Raw genomic sequence first — 23,438 nt, forward strand, 5'->3', positions numbered from 1 at the left:
ACCTATTTTTAAACAGTACGCCAACAGCTTGGATAATTTAGAATGGAGGGGGCTTTGGATAACGCTAAGATGCATACATGAGGCGTCATTTAATTAACGTCCCGACAATGCAAATAATGATCTCATACAAGTGGTCAGCCAGCAAACGCAAAAGCAACACAGTTGGAAGGCAAATCCAAACAATGAAGGATAAATTAGAGAGGAAAATACACATAGAAAAAAAAAATTAAAAAAAAAAATAATAATAATAATAATAATAACAACGACGGAGATAATAAAAACATCACTAAGAATGGGTAGGCAAACAAGATACGAACCACAACACAGTAAGTTTAAACAACACCCACGAACTACAGCCTCATACACGCATACCTAGCGATTCCAAGTTCCCGTAAAACTTTGTTACATACTTTTACAAATTTAAATCCTATCCGTTACAGTAAATTTTGTTACCAGACGTTTACAGTTTTTTTATTAATAAACAGACGTTTCGAAGATGTGCTCCTTGGCTGTACGAGGTCACTTTAATAATATATACTTTACAGTACTTACTTGAGTAGAGTTAAGATATCCAACTTACAACACATTTTGCACATCCCATCAGGTTAACGGTAAACACTCACACGAAGTTTTCTTCTTACACCAATAAAAATAAATTAAGGTTGGAGCACACTGAGAAATATTTAAAAAGTAAAGGGCAGTAGATTATCCCCCGGAGTCAGGCTCCATTACAAAGCCGCTCTCCTCAACACAGCCATGTTGAAGGCCGACTGCCTCGCTCTCCGCAGAGAAACCGGAAGCTCACAGTACCCAGCATTCAACGTCGCACACTGCGTCTGCCTGCACGGCAGTCGATCAAACTCGAACGAATCAGATTAATCCAGCAAATACGTAATAATAGGAGAAATAGTTTGAATTAAGTGTGCATGGCAAGTTCCACAACTAGATGACAGTTTCCAACAATGAACGATAGATAACGTCTCGTTTCACAAGTACACATGCCAGAGACATAAATAAATATTCATAGGCGTTTTCAAGTAGTAATTCCATCATGCCAAATAAATGTTAGTTCCCATTTTCACGTCACAGTCGCCATAAGATGCATCTGTGTCAATGCGACGTTATGCAAATAGCAAAAAAAAATGAAATAGTGCTTACCTAGAAGCTAGAGTCCCAAGGCAGGACGGACGCATAGCACGTCCGCCCACTAAGGAGATCAGAATTCAAAGACACAGACAAATTGCCTTGCACGCACAAGGAGCCCACAATCGGGAATCATGCGATTATGAGGTAACCAACAAAAACTAGAATTTCCCCTCATCTCTGTATTCACCAATGAAAAAAGCTGTTATTCCAACCAATAAAAATACATCTCCTTACATGGGCAAGTTCTAGAGGGTTCAATTACGAAACATAGCAGTTTCGTTATCGAAACCTCCACGTGTTGGTACAAGCTGACACGAAACTTGATTATCAATTTTAAATAGAATTTACAACAGACTGATGACTACAGGAAATCTTAAATACCCATCACTTACAATAATTCCAAAAAAAAAAAAAATATCTTTCAATACATTCTTCAATTATTCTTGCAGTATCTGCTGGGTGGATTGAGTAGCTCAGTAGTTGCTGTTGCCGGTCCCAAGCCCGGAAAAAATAGGAGGGTTGGCGTAAAGCTGTAAAATTACAGCCAGAAAATAAACATCATGAGGCAATAAAGGGCACAACGGTTCCACATGTTAGTGGCGGTACCCCAAGAGTATCTCTTTCACATGTTAGTGGTTCCTGAATTAATATCCTCTGCGGCTAACAACCGTAGTTGTAAATCGGAGCTTGCTCCACTTAAGGTTGATAACCTTTGATAGGCATATATGGAAAAGTTTTTTAGCAAAAGAATTCCACCGTCCAAACCCTTAAGGATGGAGAAGACTACATCGGATTCGGTGGATAGTCGCCTAAAGGACAAGAATGAATATGAACACTGAAATATACATACATAGAATCAAACATAAGCATATTAACTATATTGCGATGCACAATATAAACTCTTTACTGAAAACTGGAAAGCTCAAGAACTTCACAGATGAATTAGATAGGCAAAATATTCTTGTGGTAGGACTCCCGGTAATGAGAAATTAACAGAAGATCCGTTTGAATCTCAGGGTTATAGAGTGTACAATGGGAAGCCAGGCCAAAGGGTCATGAAACATTGCCCCCAATTTTATACAGGATTTATAGTAAATTTGAATATAAGAGTTTCTGTAATAGATTTTAAAGCCATTTCACTGAGAATTTCAATTCTGATTTTACAAACCACAAACAAACTTTACACCATCATAAATGCTCATGCCCCTAACAATCAAAAAAAATTCCTAACAAAAACTCTGCAAGAAGTCAATAATTTCTGGGATCTCTTTGATCACACAATGAATGAAATAAATATTAATAACATAAAGATCCTTATAGGAAACTTTTAATGCTCAACTAGGTAAGGAAAAGAAGTATCGAGACATAGTAGGAAAGTGGGCTCCTCATAAATATACTAACAGAAATGGCCAAAGACTGATAGAAATTTGCAGAACCCATGGGCTAATCTCCAAATCTACATATTTTAAAAGAAAACCACACAAACTTAAAACTTGGAAACATCCTGATTGGACAAAAGGACAAATTCTTTCACAAGGAAATCCACAATGTCAAAGTTCTAAGGGGAACTCTGTGGATTAGCGGTAGAGTGTCGGCCTACGGATCCCAAGATAGCGGGTTCAAACCCGGCAGAGGTAGTCGGATTTTTGAAGGGCGGAAAAAAGTCCATTCGACACTCCATGTCGTACGACGTCTGCATGTAAAAGATCTCTGGTGACACATTTGGTGTTTACCCGACAAAATTCATTAAATCTCAGCCATAGACGCCCAAGAGAGTTTCGGTTTACTCGGTCTGCCATCTAGTGGGGGCCTAGAGTAAAACGGAACGTCGAAATTGCCGAGCAGACAGCCAGATGGCATCAAATTGAAATGTCTGCACACAGTAGCTGAGGCCATATGATTATTATTATTATTATTATTATTATTATTATTATTATTATTATTATTACTGGTTCAGATCAATACTTAATTAAAATCAAGATTAAATTTACTCCATTAAGAAGAAAAGGACAAAATAGGGTGGGAGAGAAAAGGACATACGACTCTCATCACTTAATCCAGAATGCCCAGTGTCGGAAAAGAACAGGAATTACAAACAGTTTAGATGTCCTAATACCAATTTTTAAACAGAATGCAGAAGATGTAGCTCCATTAAATCCAAGGAAAAAAACATGCCTGATGGACCTCTGATTGTGATAGAATGCATGAAGAAAGACATCAAACTTGGTTGAAATTTCAAGCCCATGAAACAGAAGAAAACACCATGAACCTCAAGATTGTCAGAAAAGAATTCACCCAAACTATTAGAAGAATTAAGAGAAAATATCTAAAAGATTTAAAAACTGTATTGAGAAAAGTTATTACAAAACCAATTCTAGAGATTATTACAAAGCCTTTGGTAAACACCCCCACATTATTGTTGAAAAATAAAGATATAAAAATAGCGCATAATGATAAGGAAAACGTAGAAATCATGGCGGAAGCTCTTGATACACATACTGCGATAAACCCAGCTACAGCAAAAGAAGTTGAAACAATGCCTAAAGAACTACGAAGTGTTCGGAGAAGACCAGCTTTTTGGAGAGGTGTGGAAATATGCCAGCAGTGCAACTCAGACATCCCTCCATATGATATTACAGAAGATTTGGATATCAGAGAAATTCCCAGAACAGTGGACAACAGCTATATTTAATCCAATTCATAAGAAAGGTGAAAGAAGTAATCCAGACAACTATAGAGGTATTTCCATCCTTGATTGCACGTATAATATTTTCTCTAAGATACCATATAATCGGATTAAAGAACAATTGATCAAGAGTTAGGTGAATACCAGGAAGGCTTCAGACCTTGGAGAAGCTGCTCTGAACAAATAATAACTTTGAAGCTAGTCTTGACATATTACAGAAAACAAAACAAGCCCCTTTCAATAACATTCATAGATTTCAAGAAAGCTTAAGACTCCATCCACAGACCATCGTTATTACAAATTTTAAGACATTTCAGACTTCACCCAAAGCTAATCAAATTGATTGAACTTACTGTAACAGATGCATTGAGTAACATCGTGGTCAGGGCCAACAGCAAGGATAGAATAGTGCTAATGGGCGATTTCAATGCGAGAGTTGGGAATAGAACTGAAGGATACGAAAGGGAGATTGGTAAATGTGGGGAAGATATGGAAGCTAATGGGAATGGGAAGCGTTTGCTGGACTTCTGTGCTAGTATGGGTTTAGCAGTTATGAATACATTCTTTAAGCTGTCTGTACCTTGTCGTCCAACAGTATGCATATCGGGTAATATTTCGTGATCCTTCCGTTTTGGATCTGTTCTGTCTCTATCATCAGGTATGTTCTCCCGTATGGACGGGGTCTACCTTTGCTTCAGTTTGTGTTGCTGGTTGGATTTCCTGCCAGTGCTGTTTTCCTTGACTAGCCACCTCTCTGAAGCTCTTCATGGAATTGGTTGGGCCGGTTGGGTTTGTTGGTTCCTTGCTATGTTGTTCGGAATACTTTTGTTGGTACCCGGAGTTGTTATGTCACCTATACCTGCTGTAGGGGATCTGCTATGTTGTCCGGTGACGGTTGGTCTGATATCTGCTAATTCCTTCTTTGTTTCTTCCACTGTTTCCTTGATCATCGTCAGGATGTGACCAGTCAGATACTCTATGAGAAAATTCAACTTCTGATCTATTTAATTTATTTTCCGATCTCTGTCGTCATTCCATTTTAGCGCGTGGGGTTTGCATCTACTGCATAACCAAGTCAGCTTGCAGTTCTTTCTTTTCTTCATATCATATTCACCCTTGATCATGCCGGTAAATTCTTGGTGCTGCCATCTGTTGCTACTCTCACATTCAATGGCGTGGTCTTCATCTCCCACTGGTTTCCTACAGATGTCACACTGCCTCTCAGTCATTACCTGCTCCGCTCCTGACTCTGTATTCTCCTTGCTGCTTGTCATTGTCAAGACGTCAAAACGGTGACTTATTGCTATCTGCAAAGTAAAGTTCAATGTCCCTCTCAATCCACAATGCAATGTCCCCTAGATAATAACATTGCATGACAAGGATTTCTGCACGTGGCTGTTCAATGTTGCTCGCATATTGGTAGATTGAAACTTTTTCATTATTAACGTCCCACCACAGGCGACAGTTAAATCCAAATGGCCCTGAAGTTTTTCTCTCGTCTAAAATTAAAACCTTTAATTTAAATCCTGGGTGATTCCCTCGACAGGTGATATCTGTGCCTCCCACGTACGTCCTTGAGCATGCTTGCGAGGATATTCCACTACTGGCCTTTAGCTATTTCTGTGGGCGGAATATTTTTAAGTCGAACCACAAGTCTGTAGAGACTGGTGCACCCTCGATACTTGCTGCAAGTGGGCCAAGTGGACCGGCATCTGCAGAAAATTGACACTAAAATTTCAGAAAATAATAAAAGGAAAGACTGGAAAATGTCACATCCTGACCTTGGCAAACACTATGGACATCATAAATGAGAAGTATGAGTGACTTAGCCACACACCTGTTCAGTTCCTGAGTCTTGTCATTCTCAACTTTCCCGATGCTAACATCACTCCCGTGCTTAAAGATGGAAAGGGAAAAGATTTCACAAATGACGCCCTGTCACTCATCTGTGAAAATATTATACACCAGGCTCTCCATTCCTTATATATCGTCTCAACAGTGTGGCTTTAATCCTGGCAGCTTGTGGCCTTCTCCATCACGCAACGTATGCTCTTATTGTATGTTAACTCTTCTACAGAACTTCCTCTATACCAGAACTCAGCATGTGGTTCTTGATGGATTCAGTTTCACTCCTGATGTCCCACAGGGCAGTGTCCTTGGTCCCCTTCTTTTTGTCCTATTTATTCTCCAATTTTTGTGAAGTTCTACTATTTCCAGAAGATTGGAGAATATTCAAACAAATTGATTCTTGAACAGATGTAGCCGCCATGCAGAATGGGCTTGCATCTTAAGCGTGATCCTAGTCTCAATCACTCTTCATAAATCTCCTATTCCTAGTAAACACTTCCTCCTCAATAAGCCATTCTATACTCTAAGAAAACAGAATAAAGTTGGAGTGTATACTCCGTACGGCTCTACTTCTACTTCTAAATTGACGTTTTAGCAGATTTTGGCTCTGTCTGGTGGTTATGCGCTGAAGCATAGACATCCAAGCAATCCCAAGCTGCCATTCATATCGATTTATATCGGCAGAGCACGATCTCTAAATTCAGTTGCCACGTGGTTAACCTCTCTCGCTCAGCGTGTGTGGTATTCGGTACGGTTCGCGATCTTTTGCATTTTCCTTCAATATTTAGTGTGTTTGTCATATTGTTGGAGGGTTCCAGTGACTCTGAGATCAGTCGAGTGTTCCCTTTGTAGGCCATAACCTCCTTTCTGTGCCAGCCATTAGCCGTTAGTGATGTATTATTTCCTCTTTATTGTTAATAATATATTCTCTTTTAGTGCCAGATATTGTTAGAACGTGTAGTTTTTGTGAATTTGTTTTCAATCTATATTCATTCGTTTTTCTGAGTATGTATTACAATTTAAAAAGGGCTGTTTACCGCGGTCATATTGCATCAGCTGTTCTCGCAGGCGTAGCGCACTGGCAACAGAGGGAAGGTGATGCTCATTTGTTTTGCGAAACTTCAATTTAGAAGTAAGGCCGTGCGGAGTATAGTTTGACAGTCGTGTAATGGCCCACACCTTGGCTATAAGTGATGGGAAACATATTTATTTTACTTAACTTTATGGGAAAGACAAGGGTACTAATATAATAAATCTTGATAGGCAGACCAGATTGATGAAAATATTTATTAAACTATGGCATGTAATTAAACTTGATCAGAACAACAAATTTACATATTAAAAATGCCCTTCAAATAATATCTCTTGATGGAGTTCATCTTGATGCAAGCTCTTTATGCGCCGTCACGTGCATTTAACGTTAATAAATTGGGCTGGCATCTGCTTACATCGCTGTGGAACCTGCATTATCGCTTTGGGAAATTCCTAATGGTAACCATATAGAGTTGCAGTAAACATCACAAGAGATAAGTGTACAAATTTCACACCAACAAAGGTCTCAATTCTCCATGAAAGGAAACAGTCCCTGTCAAAGTTGTTTCATGTAATAAAAGACACACTGCTGACTTAATTCTGTCATAAATTGAACTTTGTTTCCTGAAATAAAAGACAGCACTCACCAGGCAAGTTGGCCGTGCTGTGAACTTGCATCCAGGAGATACTGTGTTCCAATCCCACTGTCGGCAGCCCTGAAGATGGTTTTCTGTGATTTCCTATTTTCACACCAGACTGTACCTTAATTAAGGCCACAACTGCTTCCTTCCACCTTCTAGGCTTTAGTATCCCATCATCACCATACGACCTATCTGTCTTGGTGCGACGTAAAGCCACTAGCAAAAAAAATAAATAAAAAAAGACAACACTCGAAATAAGTAACACACTCTGGACTTAATTCAATCATAAATTCAACGTTGTTTCCTGAAATAAAAGACAAGACATACGGTAACTCAGTCCTCACTGAATTACGATGAGTAAAGATCATAAGTACCACACTAAGGATCAGGTGTGAAATATAACAGTTAGCTACTTTAGACAAAAACACTCCTTGATGGACAATTATTACCCTCCCCTGACTATTCCACAGCAGTACACAAAAACCAATGCTCCTTATGGAGGTACATAATTCTTGTGTACCAATCCCCAAATGATTAAATAACACACTGGCCTCCAACAGGCCCAGGCTGACACAACAATGCTGCAAATTACATAACTTCAGAAAGCAAGTCTGACACAAAGTATATACACACATTAGAACAATCTTGCCATTAACAAATAATCACTACATTAAATTTGGTTTAAATTATAACCACTCTGATTATCACAATTATGTGTACTAGAATATATATAATCTTATGACTGAAACTTAACTCAAGCGGTAACTGAACTACATTTATAACATTGATGACTTAGAATACAATTAACCCCTTAATAATGAGCTACTTAGATCCTGCAGATTCTTTCCATTCTAAATTATGACAAGACGACTCTATATCGGTTCCTGGAGCACACTCATAAGCTGGTTAATTGTATAAAAAGTGACCTATAACATGACTGCGTATATCCCAAAAAATGACCAAAAACTTTTTAAAAATGTCCTAAAAATTTGAATGAAAGTGACTAAAAATGCAGATTATGTCATTGTTTGTTGAAATAGGTACCTAATATTGTTACCCCAGCATTAAACACATTCAAATCAAGGATAAAGGGAAATATACCAAATGACGATTATAACCATCGCAAGTTTCGGAAGCACACGTTGCTAGATACAAAAAACAAACAGGATTACCAACATGACAACTAGTGAAAGATGTTGGGAAAACTGGCTGGGATCCCGAAGAGGATGGACTTGTAGGGAAAGAAACGTTAATGCGGTTACCCTTCAGTCCACATTTACTGTCAAATTAATAGAAGGCATAACATGAGAACAGAACAACAGTGAATTAAAACAGAGGCAACATTGGCAATAAAGGAGTAACAAAGAATAATGTAAATGAACCACGAGGTTCGTATCCATGACTTTCAGAAAACACAAATTTAACATTACACGAATCGGTGCTGCTGCACGTCAGTTACTACCTTACTTTTCTTTAAAGGCGTATTTAACCTGAAAACACAAAACTCTTCACACAAGTGACCAGCGGCACCCTAATTACAGACGCTAATATTTGAAGGTTATGCTGAAGAAAATGAAATCAACTTTACAATTTGATTTGCAACGAAAATGAAGGAAAAACGAGAATTTAAAACTTAAAGCACAGGCCTTTGGAGTTGCTGCCTTTCCTAAAATGCTTCAGTGAAAGACACATAGCTCCAACACATGTGCATTAAATCAGAACAGAATTACGGAAGGCAATCCCGGAGGAAAATTCGTTTTACATGTAAACAACAAAATATGTAAATTAAAGAAAAGGGAATTGCCTCAACAATCAAAAGGATATGTCTTGCAGTAGAGCTAAGGCATTACAAGGAAAGGTGGCGAATGCCAAAGTCTAAGGTAAACTCCGGGTCTGAAAGAAATTTACATTTTTATTTAAAGTTTGAGAGAAGGAAACATGCTTACCCTGAGGTGGCTGGAGCCCGCTGACGGGACGACACCCGAAGTACGTCCGGCTGCTAGGTCGTTCAAAAACCAGACGCGGACAAGAGCCCTGCTCCCACCAAGGAGCCAAAGGCCGGAGATTGAGAAACACGCAAAAAGCCAATCAGGGAAGCTCGCTGCAATTTCAATCAATCAATCAATCAATACTGATCTGCATTTAGGGCAGTCGCCCAGGTGGCAGATTCCCTATCTGTTGCTTTCCTAGCCTTTTCCTAAATGATTTCAAAGAAATTGAAAATTTATTGAACATCTCCCTTGGTAAGTTATTCCAATCCCTAACTCCCCTTCCTATAAATGAATATTTCCCCCAGTTTGTCCTCTTGAATTCCAACTTTATCTTCATATTGTGATCTTTCCTACTTTTATAAATGCCATTCAAACTTATTCGTCTACTAATGTCATTCCACGCCATCTCTCCGCTGACAGCTCGGAACATACCACTTATTTAAAGTCAAAAACTTCATGATCGTTCCGTATTGAATAGAGAAATAAGAAGATGTACAATATTAGAAGGATCCACCTTTCAATACTCCGTTGTAAGTTGAACTAAAAAGAAGTCACAACTTGTTTATTGGGACTGGTTTCGACACATTACAAGTGTCATCATCAGCCAAATAGTAAAATAGGGCAAGATATAAAGATCTTAAAACAACTAATACATTGAACACAGGCAAAAAATTAACATTGATTCATATCGTAACAATTCAGTTAATGTCCAAAACACAATGATCGCAGTCAAGAGAGTAAACTGAACATCATTGTCTTGCGCCGAAAACAAATATAGTTGAAGTTCACAAGCAGGTCAAGTTTGCACTTATGTAGAGTCGTTGCTAGGCAAGTCTTGTAGGCATTTGTTTCTCAGGCCGAAGAGTAAAAGGTGACGTAATTGAAGTCTTAGGAAAACAGTGTAGGATTTAATTTCGTCAAATTCAAAGTAGGTATATAAGTTTGAAAATAATTTAAAACATTAAAAAGAATAAAGTCAAATAAAAATATATTAAAAATAGGAAGAAATAATAAAAGAAAATTGCAATGTGAGGTTCAACTCGAAACAACTTGCCGTAGTAATTGATAGATGAATGGGAGATGATAAATAGAGAAAAGGTTGGGGAACGTTTATTAGAGGGTGGTGGTGGTGGTGGTGGTGGTGGTGATTATTGCTATTAGAGGAAGTACAAATGGGTAAATATCTTCTATATAACACTAAACCGAGGAAAAAAGAGGAAGAGGTCCGACACTTCGAAAAATGAAGATATCGGTAAAAGGAAGACAAGGGCCACGAAGGGCATGAAAATGAAAGACTCTCTAGCCCTCGCAAACCTAATAGCGTCAGGGTCGGAAAAGAACAAGAGTTGACCAAGGGAGGTCGGACAGGATAGATGAAAGTGAGGAGCCTGGCACAAGTAAGTGGAAGCAATGCCAGGACTCATCTAAGTGTCCCGTGGTCGCCAACCCACGCCTCGACGTTCAGAGCCCCTGGGGGGTTAGAGAGTGGGAAGGAAAGGAAAAATGGAAGGGATCCGATATTTCAAAAAATGAAGATATCGGCCAAAGGAAGACAAGGGCCACGAAGGTCGTGAAAATGAAAGACTCCCTAGTCCTCGGAAACCTAATAGCATTGGGGTCGGAAAAGAACAAGAGTTGACCAAGGGAGGTCGGACAGGATAGATGAAAGTGAGGAGCCTGGCTCAAGCAAGTGGAAGCAATGCCAGGACTCAGCTAAGGGCCCCGTGGTTGCCAACCCACGCTCCGAAGTTCAGAGCCCCTGGGGCTTAGAGGGTGGGAGGGAAAAGGAAGAAAGGGGGGGAAACTAAGGAGGATCAAGGGGGGTGTTGCGGAAGGGGGAAGTGGCATGAGAGGGTATTGTGTAAATTGTGAAAGATTGATCTCTTACTTGTTGACTTCAGGTTATTTAAAATGGAGATGAGAAAATCGAAAAGGGCATTGGGCTTCTCAGAAATATTCAGATTAAGATTTGGATTGAAAAACTGGTCAAGGTGTATAAAACAGTTTTCGGTGATGTCTAGGAGAGGGCCTTTATTTAGAGTGCTGAGAATTTCAATATCCTGGTTTATTGTAGTGAAAACATGTTTTGTGTCATGTATGTGTTGTCCCACTGCTGAAAATCTGTTGTGCTTTATTGCATTAACGTGTTCAAGGTACCTAATTTTGAAGTTATGACCAGTTTGACCTATGTAAGAAGAATTACAGTTGTGGCACTTAAAACGATATACGCCTGATTTAGAAAAGACACTTGTTCTATTTATGGAGTTGGAGTTATGTAACAATTCAAGGTTTCTACTATTAGTTCGAAAAGAAATCATGGTATTATGTTTTTTGAAGACATTAGCTATTCTGTAGGTATTTGTATTGAATGTGAATGTGGTGTAAGCAGCTGGTTTAGGAATATCTTTTAAGAGTGTTGTGTTAGGGCGGTGTCTAAATTTGTTAATGATTTGTTCAATAACATATGTATTATAACCATTAAATTTGGCAATGGAGCGGATGATGTTTAGTTCCTTATTTAAGTTATCTTTTGATAGCGGAATTTTGAAGGCACGGTTAACCATACTGTTGTATGAGGCACGTTTATGTGACTGTGGGTGAAAAGAGTCTTGTTTTATGGTATTAGCTGTATGTGTGGGTTTTCTATAAATCATATATGATAATGAGGAAGGTAATCTGCTTATTGTTATGTCTAGAAAATTAATTGATTTGTTTTGTTCTGTTTCAAGAGTGAATTTAATATGCGGATCAATTTAATTGAGGCTATTAAGAGTAGAAGCTGCATTGATAACTCTATCATCCAGTATCACAAAAGTGTCATCTACATATCTAGCCCAAAATAATACATGTTTAAAGTCGTCATTGTTATCAATGAAATTGTGTTCTAAAACGTCTAGGTATATTTCTGCTAGGATCCCTGAGGCTGGAGAACCCATAGCCAAACCATCTTGTTGATAAATTATATTGTCAAAGATGAAGAAGTTGTTAGTAACTACTAATTTTAAGATGGTCATAAAATCATTAATTTCAAGTTGGCTTAAGCAACTATATGTGTTTAAATTATTTTCAATAATAGCAATTTTCTAAATCAGGTGTATATTGTCTTAAGTGCCACAACTGTAATTCTTCTTACATAGGTCAAACTGGTTGTAACTTCAAAATTAGGTACCTTGAACACGTTAATGCAATAAAGCACAACAGATTTTCGGCAGTGGGACAACACATACATGACACAAAACATGTTTTCACTACAATAAACCAGGATATTGAAATTCTCAGCACTCTGAATAAAGGCCCTCTCCTAGACATCACCGAAAACTGTTTTATACACCTTGACCAGTTTTTCAATCCAAATCTTAATCTGAATGATATTTCTGAGAAGCCCAAAGCCCTTTTCGATTTTCTCATCTCCATTTTAAATAACCTGAAGTCAACAAGTAAGAGATCAATCTTTCACAATTTACACAATACCCTCTCATGCCACTTCCCCCTTCCGCAACACCCCCCTTGATCCTCCTTAGTTTCCCCCCCTTTCTTCCTTTTCCCTCCAACCCTCTAAGCCCCAGGGGCTCTGAACTTCGGTATGTGGGTTGGCAACCACGGGGCCCTTAGCTGAGTCCTGGCATTGCTTCCACTTACTTGTGCCAGGCTCCTCACTTTCATCTATCCTGTCCGACCTCCCTCGGTCAACTCTTGTTCTTTTCCGACCCCAATGCTATTAGGTTTCCGAGGGCTAGGGAGTCTTTCATTTTCATGACCTTTGTGGCCCTTGTCTTCCTTTGGCCGATATCTTCATTTTTTGAAATATCGTATCCCTTCCATTTTTCCTTTCCTTCCCACTCTCTAACCCCCCAGAGGCTCTGAACTTCGGAGCGTGGGTTGGCGACCATGGGACCCTTAGCTGAGTCCTGGCATTGCTTCCACTTACTTGTGCCAGGCTCCTCACTTTCATCTATCCTGTCTGACCTCCCTTGGTCAACTCTTGTTCTTTTCTGACCCTGACGCTATTAGGTTTGTGAGGGCTAGGGAGTCTTTCATTTTCATGCCCTTCGTGGCCCTTGTCTTCCTTTTACCGATATCTTCATTTTTCGAAGTGTCGGACCTCTTCCTCTTTTTTCCTCGGTTTAGTGTTATATAGAAGATATTTACCCATTTGTACTTCCTCTAATAGCAATAATCACCACCACCACCACCACCACCACCACCACCCTCTAATAAACGTTCCCCAACCTTTTCTCTATTTATCATCTCCCATTCATCTATCAATTACTACGGCAAGTTGTTTCGAGTTGAACCTCACATTGCAATTTTCTTTTATTATTTCTTCCTATTTTTAATATATTTTTATTTGACTTTATTCTTTTTAATGTTTTAAATTATTTTCAAACTTATATACCTACTTTGAATTTGACGAAATTAAATCCTACACTGTTTTCCTAAGACTTCAATTACGTCACCTTTTACTCTTCGGCCTGAGAAACAAATGCCTACAAGACTTGCCTAGCAACGACTCTACATAAGTGCATACTTGACCTGCTTGTGAACTTCAACTATATTTGTTTTCGGCACAAGACAATGATGTTCTGTTTACTCTCTTGACTGCGATCATTGAGTTTTGGACATTAACTGAATTGCTACGATATGAATCAATGTTAATTTTTTGCCTGTGTTCAATGTATTAGTTGTTTTAAGATCTTTATATCTTGCCCTATTTTACTATTTGGCTGATGATGACACTTGTAATGTGTCGAAACCAGTCCCAATAAACAAGTTGTGACTTCTTTTTAGTTCAACTTACAACGGAGTATTGAAAGGTGGATCCTTCTAATATTGTACATCTTCTTACATACCACTTAGTCGAGCAGCTCTTCTTCTTTCTCTCAATTCTTCCCAACCCAAACATTGCAACATTTTTATAACGCTACTCTTTTGTCGGAAATCACCCAGAACAAATCAAGCTGCTTTTCTTTGAATTTTTTCCAGTTCTTGAATCAGGTAATCCTGATGAGGGTCCCATACACTGGAACCATACTCTAGTTGGGGTCTTACCAGAGACTTATATGCACTCTCCTTTACATCCTTACTACAACCCCTAAACACCCTCATAACCATGTGCAGAGATCTGTACCCTTCATTTACAATCCCATGTATATGATTACCCCAATGAAGATCTTTCCTTATATTAACACCTAGATACTTACAATGATCCCCAAAAGGAACTTTCACCCTATCAATGCAGTAATTAAAACTGAGAGGACTTTTCCTATTTGTGATACTCACAACCTGACTTTTAACCCCATTTATCAACATACCATTGCCTGCTGTCCATCTCACAACATTTTCGAGGTCACGTTGCAATTGCTCACAATCTTGTAACTTATTTATCACTCTATAGAGAATAACATCATCCGCAAAAAGCCTTACCTCCGATTCCACTCCTTTACTCATATCATTTATATATATAAGAAAACATAAAGGTCCGATAATACTGCCTTGAGGAATTCCCCTCTTAATTATTACAGAGTCAGATAAAGCTTCACCTACTCTAATTCTCTGAGATCTATTTTCTAGAAACTTAGCCACCCATTCAGTCACTCTTTTGTCTAGTCCAATTGCACTCATTTTTGCCAGTAGTCTCCCATGATCCACCCTATCAAATGCTTTAGACAGGTCAGTCGTGATACAGTCCATTTGACCTCCAGAATCTAAGATATCTGCTTTATCTTGCTGGAATCCTACAAGTTGAGCTTCAGTGGAATAACCTTTCCTAAAACCGAATTGCCTTCTATCGAACCAGTTATTAATTTCCCAAACATGTCTAATATAATCAGAAAGAATGCCTTCCCAAAACTTACATACAATGCATGTCAAACTTACTGGCCTGTAATTTTCAGCTTTATGTCTATCACCCTTTCCTTTATACACAGGGGCTACAATAGCAACTCTCCATTCATCTGGTATAGCTCCTCCGACCAAACAATAATCAAATAAGTACTTCAGATATGGTACTATATCCCAACCCATTGTCTGTAATATATCCCCAGAAATCTGATCAATTCCAGCCGCTTTTCTAGTTTTCAACTTTTGTATCTTATTGTAAATGTCATTGTTATCATATGTAAATTTTATTACTTATTTGGCCTTAGTCTCCTCCTCTATCTCGACATCATCCTTGTAATCAACAATCTTTACATACTGCTGACTGAATACTTCTGCCTTTTGAAGATCCTCACATACACACTCCCCTTGTTCATTAATTATTCCTGGAATGTCCTTCTTGGAACCTGTCTCTGCCTTAAAATACCTATACATACCCTTCCATTTTTCACTAAAATTTGTATGACTGCCAATTATGCTTGCCATCATGTTATCCTTAGCTGCCTTCTTTGCTAGACTCAATTTTCTTGTAAGTTCCTTCAATTTCTCCTTACATCCACAGCCATTTCTAACTCTATTTCTTTCCAGTCTGCACCTCCTTCTTAGTCTCTTTATTTCTCTATTATAATATGGTGGGTCTTTACCATTCCTTACCACCCTTAAAGTACAAACCTGTTTTTGCATTCCTCAACAATTTCTTTAAACCCATCCCAGAGTCTGTTTACATTTTTATTTACCGTTTTCCACCGATCATAGTTACTTTTTAGAAACTGCCTCATGCCTGCTTTATCAGCCATGTGGTACTGCCTAACAGTCCTACTTCTAAGACCTTCCTTTCTATCACATTTATTTTGAACTACGACAAAAACAGCTTCATGATCACTAATACCATCTATTACTTCAGTTTCCCTAATAGAGCTCATCTGGTTTTATCAGCACGACATCCAGGATATTTTTCCCTCTGGTTGGTTTCATCACTTTCTGAATCATCTGTCCTTCCCATATTAACTTATTTGCCATTTGTTGGTCATGCTTCCTGTCGTTCGCATTTCCTTCCCAATTGACATCTGGCAAATTCAGATCTCCCGCTACAATCGCATTTCTTTCCATGTCGTTTCCCACATAGCTGACTATCTTATCAAATAATTCTGAATCCGCGTCAGTGCTACACTTTCCCCATCTGTACACTCCAAATATATCAAGTTGCCTATTATCTTTAGAAATGAGCCTTACACCTAGAATTTCATGTGTCTCATCTTTAACTTTTTCGTAGCTTACAAATTCTTCTTTCACCAGAATGTACACTCCCCCTCCCACCATTCCTATCCTATCTCTACGAATACATACTCCAGTGCCTTGAGAAAATTTCTGCATCCATTATATCATTTCTCAGCCATGATTCAACTCCTATTATAATATCTGGTAAATATATATCTATTTAATTAATTCTATTCCTTTATTTACAATACTTCTACAGTTCAACACTAACAATTTTTAGTCATCCCTACTTGATTTCCAGTTCCCTGTTCCCTTATCACCGCTCCCTAGGCCATCCCGTTTCCCTGAATGTACCTCCCTATTACCTTTCCAAACAAATTTCCTAACTTATACGTACCACTGTGGTTTAAATGAAGGCCATCCGAGCGCAGATCCCTATCTCCTACCCACCCATTAGGATCTAGAAATTTCACTCCCAGTTTCCCACATACCCACTCCATAGTCTCTTTTAAATCCCCAATCATCCTCCAGTCAGTATCCATGCTACACAGTATTCCACTGATAACAATCTCCGCTTTCTTAAACTTCACCCGTGCTGCATTTACCAGATCGCACACATCTCCAACTATGTTGGTACTTATATCAGCTTGCCTTACGTTGTTGGTACCAACGTGAAACACTACCACCTTCTCCTTCCCCTCCTCCCTCTCTTCAAAGACCCTTTAAATTTTTCAAACACATTTCAAAATGAGAGTACAATTTAGTTCAGTAATTCTTTTTTAGAGTTCATGGTCTTCATAGGCTTAAATTTTAATCTTGGTAGTAGTAGTAGTAGTAGTAGTAGTAGTAGTAGTAGTAGTAGTAGTAGTAGTAGTAGTAGTAGTAGTAGTAGTAGTAGTAGTAGTAGTAGTAGTAGTAGTAGTAGTAGTAGTAGTAGTAGTAGTAGTAGTAGTAGTAGTAGTAGTAGTAGTAGTAGTAGTAGTAGTAGTAGTAGTAGTAGTAGTAGTAGTAGTAGTAGTAGTAGTAGTAGTAGTAGTAGTAGTAGTAGTAGTAGTAGTAGTAGTAGTAGTAGTAGTAGTAGTAGTAGTAGTAGTAGTAGTAGTAGTAGTAGTAGTAGTAGTAGTAGTAGTTTTGTCAAATCATAATTAACCTTCTTTTCGAGTCCAAATTAAAATTTTACATTCTTCGTAGATCAAAACTTCTTGATGTCTCTGAATTAAATTAAAAAACATATTACAATAAATTTTAGAACAAATAAATTTCTCCATCCTTTCTTGATGACTGTTCAAACTATTCAAACACAGGTCACATCTCCCCCCTTTAAATTCGAGCCACACACTTTAATTTTACTGGGGGGTTGTGACCACACGCAGCACTCGTTCTCCCCGGGAACGTCTATCGGGATCAGCATGTTCCAAGTTTGACTACTGGTTTTGCTGTTTATAGGGTCGCTGGCATTGGCCAGTTGCCAATAACTGTATCCACATTCAGTCCTACCTTTGCCTCCAGCGAAGCTTCATTTCAGCTCACCCGTGTAGTGAACTTACAATAAGAAAGTAGTGAAGCGTGGCACAGTACAGAGCAACTGCTACCACTAGGAACTTTAGGTCACTCAGCTCCAGCGTCTGATGCTAATCGGCCGGGAAATTCATAGTGCCCTTCCCACTGGCACGGCAGATTATCCCAGTCACTGTAACCACCAGAGATATCTGCAGCAGAGAAAACAAGACATAAAGAAAAGCCATCGTCCAGCCATTCAGAAGGGCTGAAGGGTGGTTTTCTATTTTTCTTCACTTAAGCTGAGGTACCAAACCGGTGGCTAAATAAGTCGCACACTATGCTTTCAGGATCTCCAGGGCAGGCACATTTAATAAATTTCAAAAGATGAAAAATAAAAGATAGAAGAAAGGGAGGTTTACCACATATAATCCCTAGTTATGAGCACGAATGCAAACCTTAATACAACATTCATTACTCTTGAAGGACACCTAATGTGGTCACCTAATTCCCAAACTACTAAAACCAACTATAATTTAAGTATGAGGGTACCCAAATAACTTGCTGGCCAGCATAAAAAAAGAAATTTGTTTACAACTTACAACTTTTCCTTATAACCAAAATTTTCTTATAGTTAAAACATAAATGGTTGCCAACTCATTAATTCATAACTACAGGATTATTATTTATCACATGATGGATGTTTTTAGGATAAATGTGCGTAATCACTAGTCTGTACAGTACTACAACTCTAGGTCTAGTATTTTGACCCAATCAACTGCTTCATCCGATGTGCGGTGAATGTCCATTAGCGTTCTTTGAAAGCTCGAAGTGGGCAGTCAGCAACAATGTGGTGGACTGACTGAGAAGAGGTATCACAATCACAATCTGCAGAGCTAGTCAACCCCATTTGCACAATAGATAACCACATCTGGCTTGTCCAGTTCTTATCCACTGTCGCCTTGTACGTGTTTAGAAGGATTCTCAACTAGATGTTTGTTGACTACTGAAGACTGATCCCACTGGGCTTTCCATGAACTGTTAAGATGAAAAGAGGTTTTTTCAAGATCTGTTGCTGTTCGCCAGAGTGGTTTCCTTGATATCAATCGTTGATATTCAGTGTTTGGAATATCTTGATGGATGGGTAGTTGGGGGTTCTGCTGAATGTTTTTCCAAACCTTTAGGAGAGCTTCTGATCGTCTGAGGGCTTGAGGTAAAATGTTGCTGAGAACAGGAAGCCATGGCGTGTTCGTGCTCCAAATGCATCCCGTGATTATGCACATTGCCTGATTGAGTTGTACATCGATCTTCTTAGTGTGAACACTATTGATACAAGAGGGGCAGCAGTATTCAGCAACAGAATATGATAAAGCTAATGCTGTTGATCTTAGAACATGAGTATTGGCTCCCCATGATGTACCAGCAAGTTTCTGAAGAATATTATTTCTAGTTTTAACTTTAGCAGCTACATTTGAGAGAGGTTGCTTGAAAGTCAAAGTTCTATCAAGAGTTATTCCCAAGTAGTTTGGTGTACTGCAGAACGGCAACACTTGACCTCGGAAAAATATTGTTGGTTTGTAATTAGACTGTCTGTTGCGTAAGTGGAATGTAGATATAACTATTTTTTAGGATTTAGGTGAAGGCACCATTTCTTGAAGTATTCATCCAAGGCTTCCAGATCAGTGGTCAAAGTAGTTTCAGCATCATAAAAGCATGTTAAACGTGTTGTTACACAGACTGAGCCGGACGAAGTAGGAATTCATCTTTATTTATATCACGATCTTACATGATCAAAGTAAACTTCCCTGGAACCACCTAATATCAAGGGAATAAATGTCACTCACATAGACAGCATACAACAGCACAAATTCACTTATCCTGGATGTACACAGACTTAACTATGTAACGAACAGCCAGAATTTTAAGAATTTTATATCACAGCAATCAATTGTAACATAATTTTAACTTATCTCATGTAACACTGCAGTAATTGTATTTTATAATGTGTTAAAATGTGTTTTAGATGTTTTAGGAATATATATATTGTTTAATTTGTACTTACGGCTGATGATGGCACATAGATGCCGAAACTAGTACCATTTGACCATTTGACATGTGATTGAATCACAATAAAACGTCATTGTATTGAATAGGTGGACCTTGAAAGAATTTAATTTAATTACTTCTGTCATTATCAATGTCGATCTGGAAGTACCTATTACTAAGCATATTGCTAAGTAAGACCGTAAGTTTACGACATGGGATAATACTCAAAAATTTTGGAAGGAGTCTTTCTCCCCAGACAGTCATAGGCAGCTGATAGATCCAAAATGGCAACCACGCTTACTGATTTCCTCTCATATCCATTTTCGATATACGTGGTGAGAGACAATACTTTATCATTACAACTTCTTCCAGGTCTAAATCCTGCTTGCTCTATAGGAATGTAGCTGTTGATTGTTTTATAAATTCTATTGTAGATCAGTCGCTCAAGGAGTTTATATGTGACACTTAGAAGCGCTATTGGACGGTAGCTTTCCACTTTAGATGGATCTTTAATTGGTTTCAGTATGGCTATTATCTTTTTTCTTCCTTCATCAAAGGTGGGATGTTTCCAGTTTGCAGAATATTAGTGAAGAAGTTGGTTAACCATTTTATTGTGGCTGGTCCACAGTGAGCCAAAAATTGAGGATTAATTCTATCAAATCCTGCAGCTTTTCCAAGTTTCATACTTTTTATTCTTTGAATGGAGTAGAGAACTCAGAAGACTGCAGCACTGCTCTTTTCTTGATGTTCAACTTTAATTTGATATCCTTTTTGGTTCGCTTGTCTTATGTGTTTTTGGAAACTGATATTAGATGATTAGTAAAATCATTCAGATTGATGGCTGTTTTTGATCTTTTAGTTGCAGGGTGTGAAGAGTCCAATTTCCTAATTATATACCAGGCCTTCCTGTTAGAATGGGTGTAACCTAGGGATTCCACTGTTTCATGGCAGATCCTTCTTCGTCTCTCATCCAAGGATTGGAGGAGACCAGCTGCATTGTCAGAATTAGGATGTTCTTCATATTCTCGTAGTAATTCCTCACTCTCTGAACTCCAGGCAGGGATATACCCTTATGATATCTTCTATGGATGCATCATCTGGCTGCACCTTTTATAACGCCTACAAATCTGCTGTAGTTGTTGTATGTTGGTTTGATCCATCTGATACTGGAATCTGTGTGCTTTGCAAATTTAATCCAGTTAGCTTTCTTGAAGTTCCACCTCAGTTCATTGAACAACTTTATAGACATCCCAACCTAGAAGAGAACAGGCCTGTGTTGACTATGTGGGAAATCGTTGGGCACTGTACGTCAAACTTCATCATCGTCATCATCATCATCATCATCATCGGTTTGCCCTTCCAGCAAGCCGGGTAGGGTGTTTGAAAACGAGCGTCTTCCAAAGTTGCCTGTTCAAAAACATTTCGTTGTCTTATACAGATTCCCAATTCCATCCTCTTCTCTCTACGTCTTCCCTCAGTTGGTCTATCCATCTTCTTCTTGGTCTTCCAGCTGGTCTTCTACCTGTTATTCTCTTTTCCAAATAAGCATATGGTAACCTTGTGCTATTCATTTGTTTAACGTGCCCAAACCATTTAAGTCTAGATGACCTAAGTCTTTCCTCCATCGATTCATTTAGACCTAGGTTAGATGGGATCTCATCATTTTTCACTTGATCAAGTCGGGTCTTTTGGAGGGCTGTTCTAAGAAATTTCATTTTACAGGCTTGAATCCTACTACAATCCTTTGATGTTAGTGTGCAGGTTTCCAGGGAATATGTAAGGATGGGAATGAAATATGACTTGTACAGGGTCATTTTTGTTCTTTGTGGGACCTTCTCATTCCATAGTAGGTGTCCAACGATACTGTAAAAGTTAGAGCTTTTGGTTACTCTGTTTGTTATTTCTACCTCAGCTCTGTTATTACTAGCGATTACGCTTCCTAAATAACTGAATTGGTGTACTACTTCAACAAGGTGGTCATGTATTTTTATGTTGCATTCTGTATTATGTCTGCAGATTTTCAACGCTACTGTTTTTGATGGGTTCAGTTTCATTCCATAATCATCAAACTTCTTACACCATGCGTTCAGATTATTTTGCACTCCCTTCACTGTTTCATCCCATATTGCCACATCATCTGCAAACACCAGAGCCTGAAGATCTTTATTACCTTTTCCTTTTAGTTCCTTTAAAATGGTATCCATAACTGCTATGAACAGAAGAGGTGATAAGGCACTTCCCTGTTGTACTCCTTTGGTTGTATTGAACCATTCAGAGTGACCATCTCCAATTCTGACACAGCTTTTACAATTAGTATATAGCATTTGGATCTTCCTAATAAGGTACTCCGGTACACCAAGTTTTCTAAGACTTTTCCAAATAGTTGATCTAGGAACATTATCATACGCCTTTTCAAGGTCCATAAACACAATAATTAGGTCTTTTCCTCTTTCCCAGTGTTTCTCTGCCAACATCCTCAAAGCAAATATCAGATCTCTTGTGCTTCTTCCAGTCCTAAAGCCCTGTTGTTCCTCTTCTAAGATAGGCTCTAGTATATCCCTTACTCTGGCTTCAATGTTCTCCATAATTTTAAGGCCGTGTGTTAAGAGGGTAATGCCTCTGTAATTTTCACTTTTCTTTCTACTCCCTTTCTTAAAGATAGGAACTATCATCCCTTTTGTCCAATCTTCAGGTATCCTTCCATATTGTTCTGATAACTCTATACAGCCACTGTATTCCTGGCGGTCCAGCAGCTTTAATCATATCAGCTGTAACTTCATCAGCTTCTGCTGACTTACCACTTCTCATCCTATGGAGAGCTTGCTCTACTTCTGTCCATGTAATTCGGATATCTTCCTCTATTGTTTTCTGTCCTATATTCTCAACAGACCGGGCGAGTTGGCCGTGCGCGTAGAGGCGCGCGGCTGTGAGCTTGCATCCGGGAGATAGTAGGTTCGAATCCCACTATCGGCAGCCCTGAAGATGGTTTTCCGTGGTTTCCCATTTTCACACCAGGCAAATGCTGGGGCTGTACCTTAATTAAGGTCACGGCCGCTTCCTTCCAACTCCTAGGCCTTTCCCATCCCATCGTCGCCATAAGACCTATCTGTGTCGGTGCGACGTAAAGCCCCTAGCAAAAAAAAAAAAAAAAAAATTCTCAACAGAGATCTCTTTAGGGCCATTTAGGAGCTTGTCAAAATACTGCCCCATTGTATCCGTGATATCTTTCATATTGCGAACTATATTCTCATCTGCTGTCTCCAGAGCTGTAATTGCTTCTTTATCCTGATCTTTTACTATTCCATATATCATTTTCATATTCCCTTTACTGTCTTCTTCCAGTTTAGTTGTAAATTCTTTCCAACGTTTCTCTGTTTCTTCCCGTACAATTCTCTTGACTTCCAACTTTCTGTATCTATATTCCTTTGCCATCTCTTCCAATTTATTGTTGTCTAT

At 38.7% G+C, this 23,438-nt stretch overlaps 1 protein-coding gene across 2 annotated transcripts in view; it reads left to right on the forward strand.

Moving 5' to 3' along the window:
• The window catches only part of Atg9 (autophagy-related protein 9), a 702,067-nt gene that overhangs the window by 419,614 nt on the left and 259,015 nt on the right, over positions 1–23,438 (forward strand). The window lies entirely within an intron of this gene.

This window comes from Anabrus simplex, chromosome 6 (assembly GCF_040414725.1).
Source record: "Anabrus simplex isolate iqAnaSimp1 chromosome 6, ASM4041472v1, whole genome shotgun sequence".
NCBI lineage: Eukaryota > Metazoa > Arthropoda > Insecta > Orthoptera > Tettigoniidae > Anabrus > Anabrus simplex.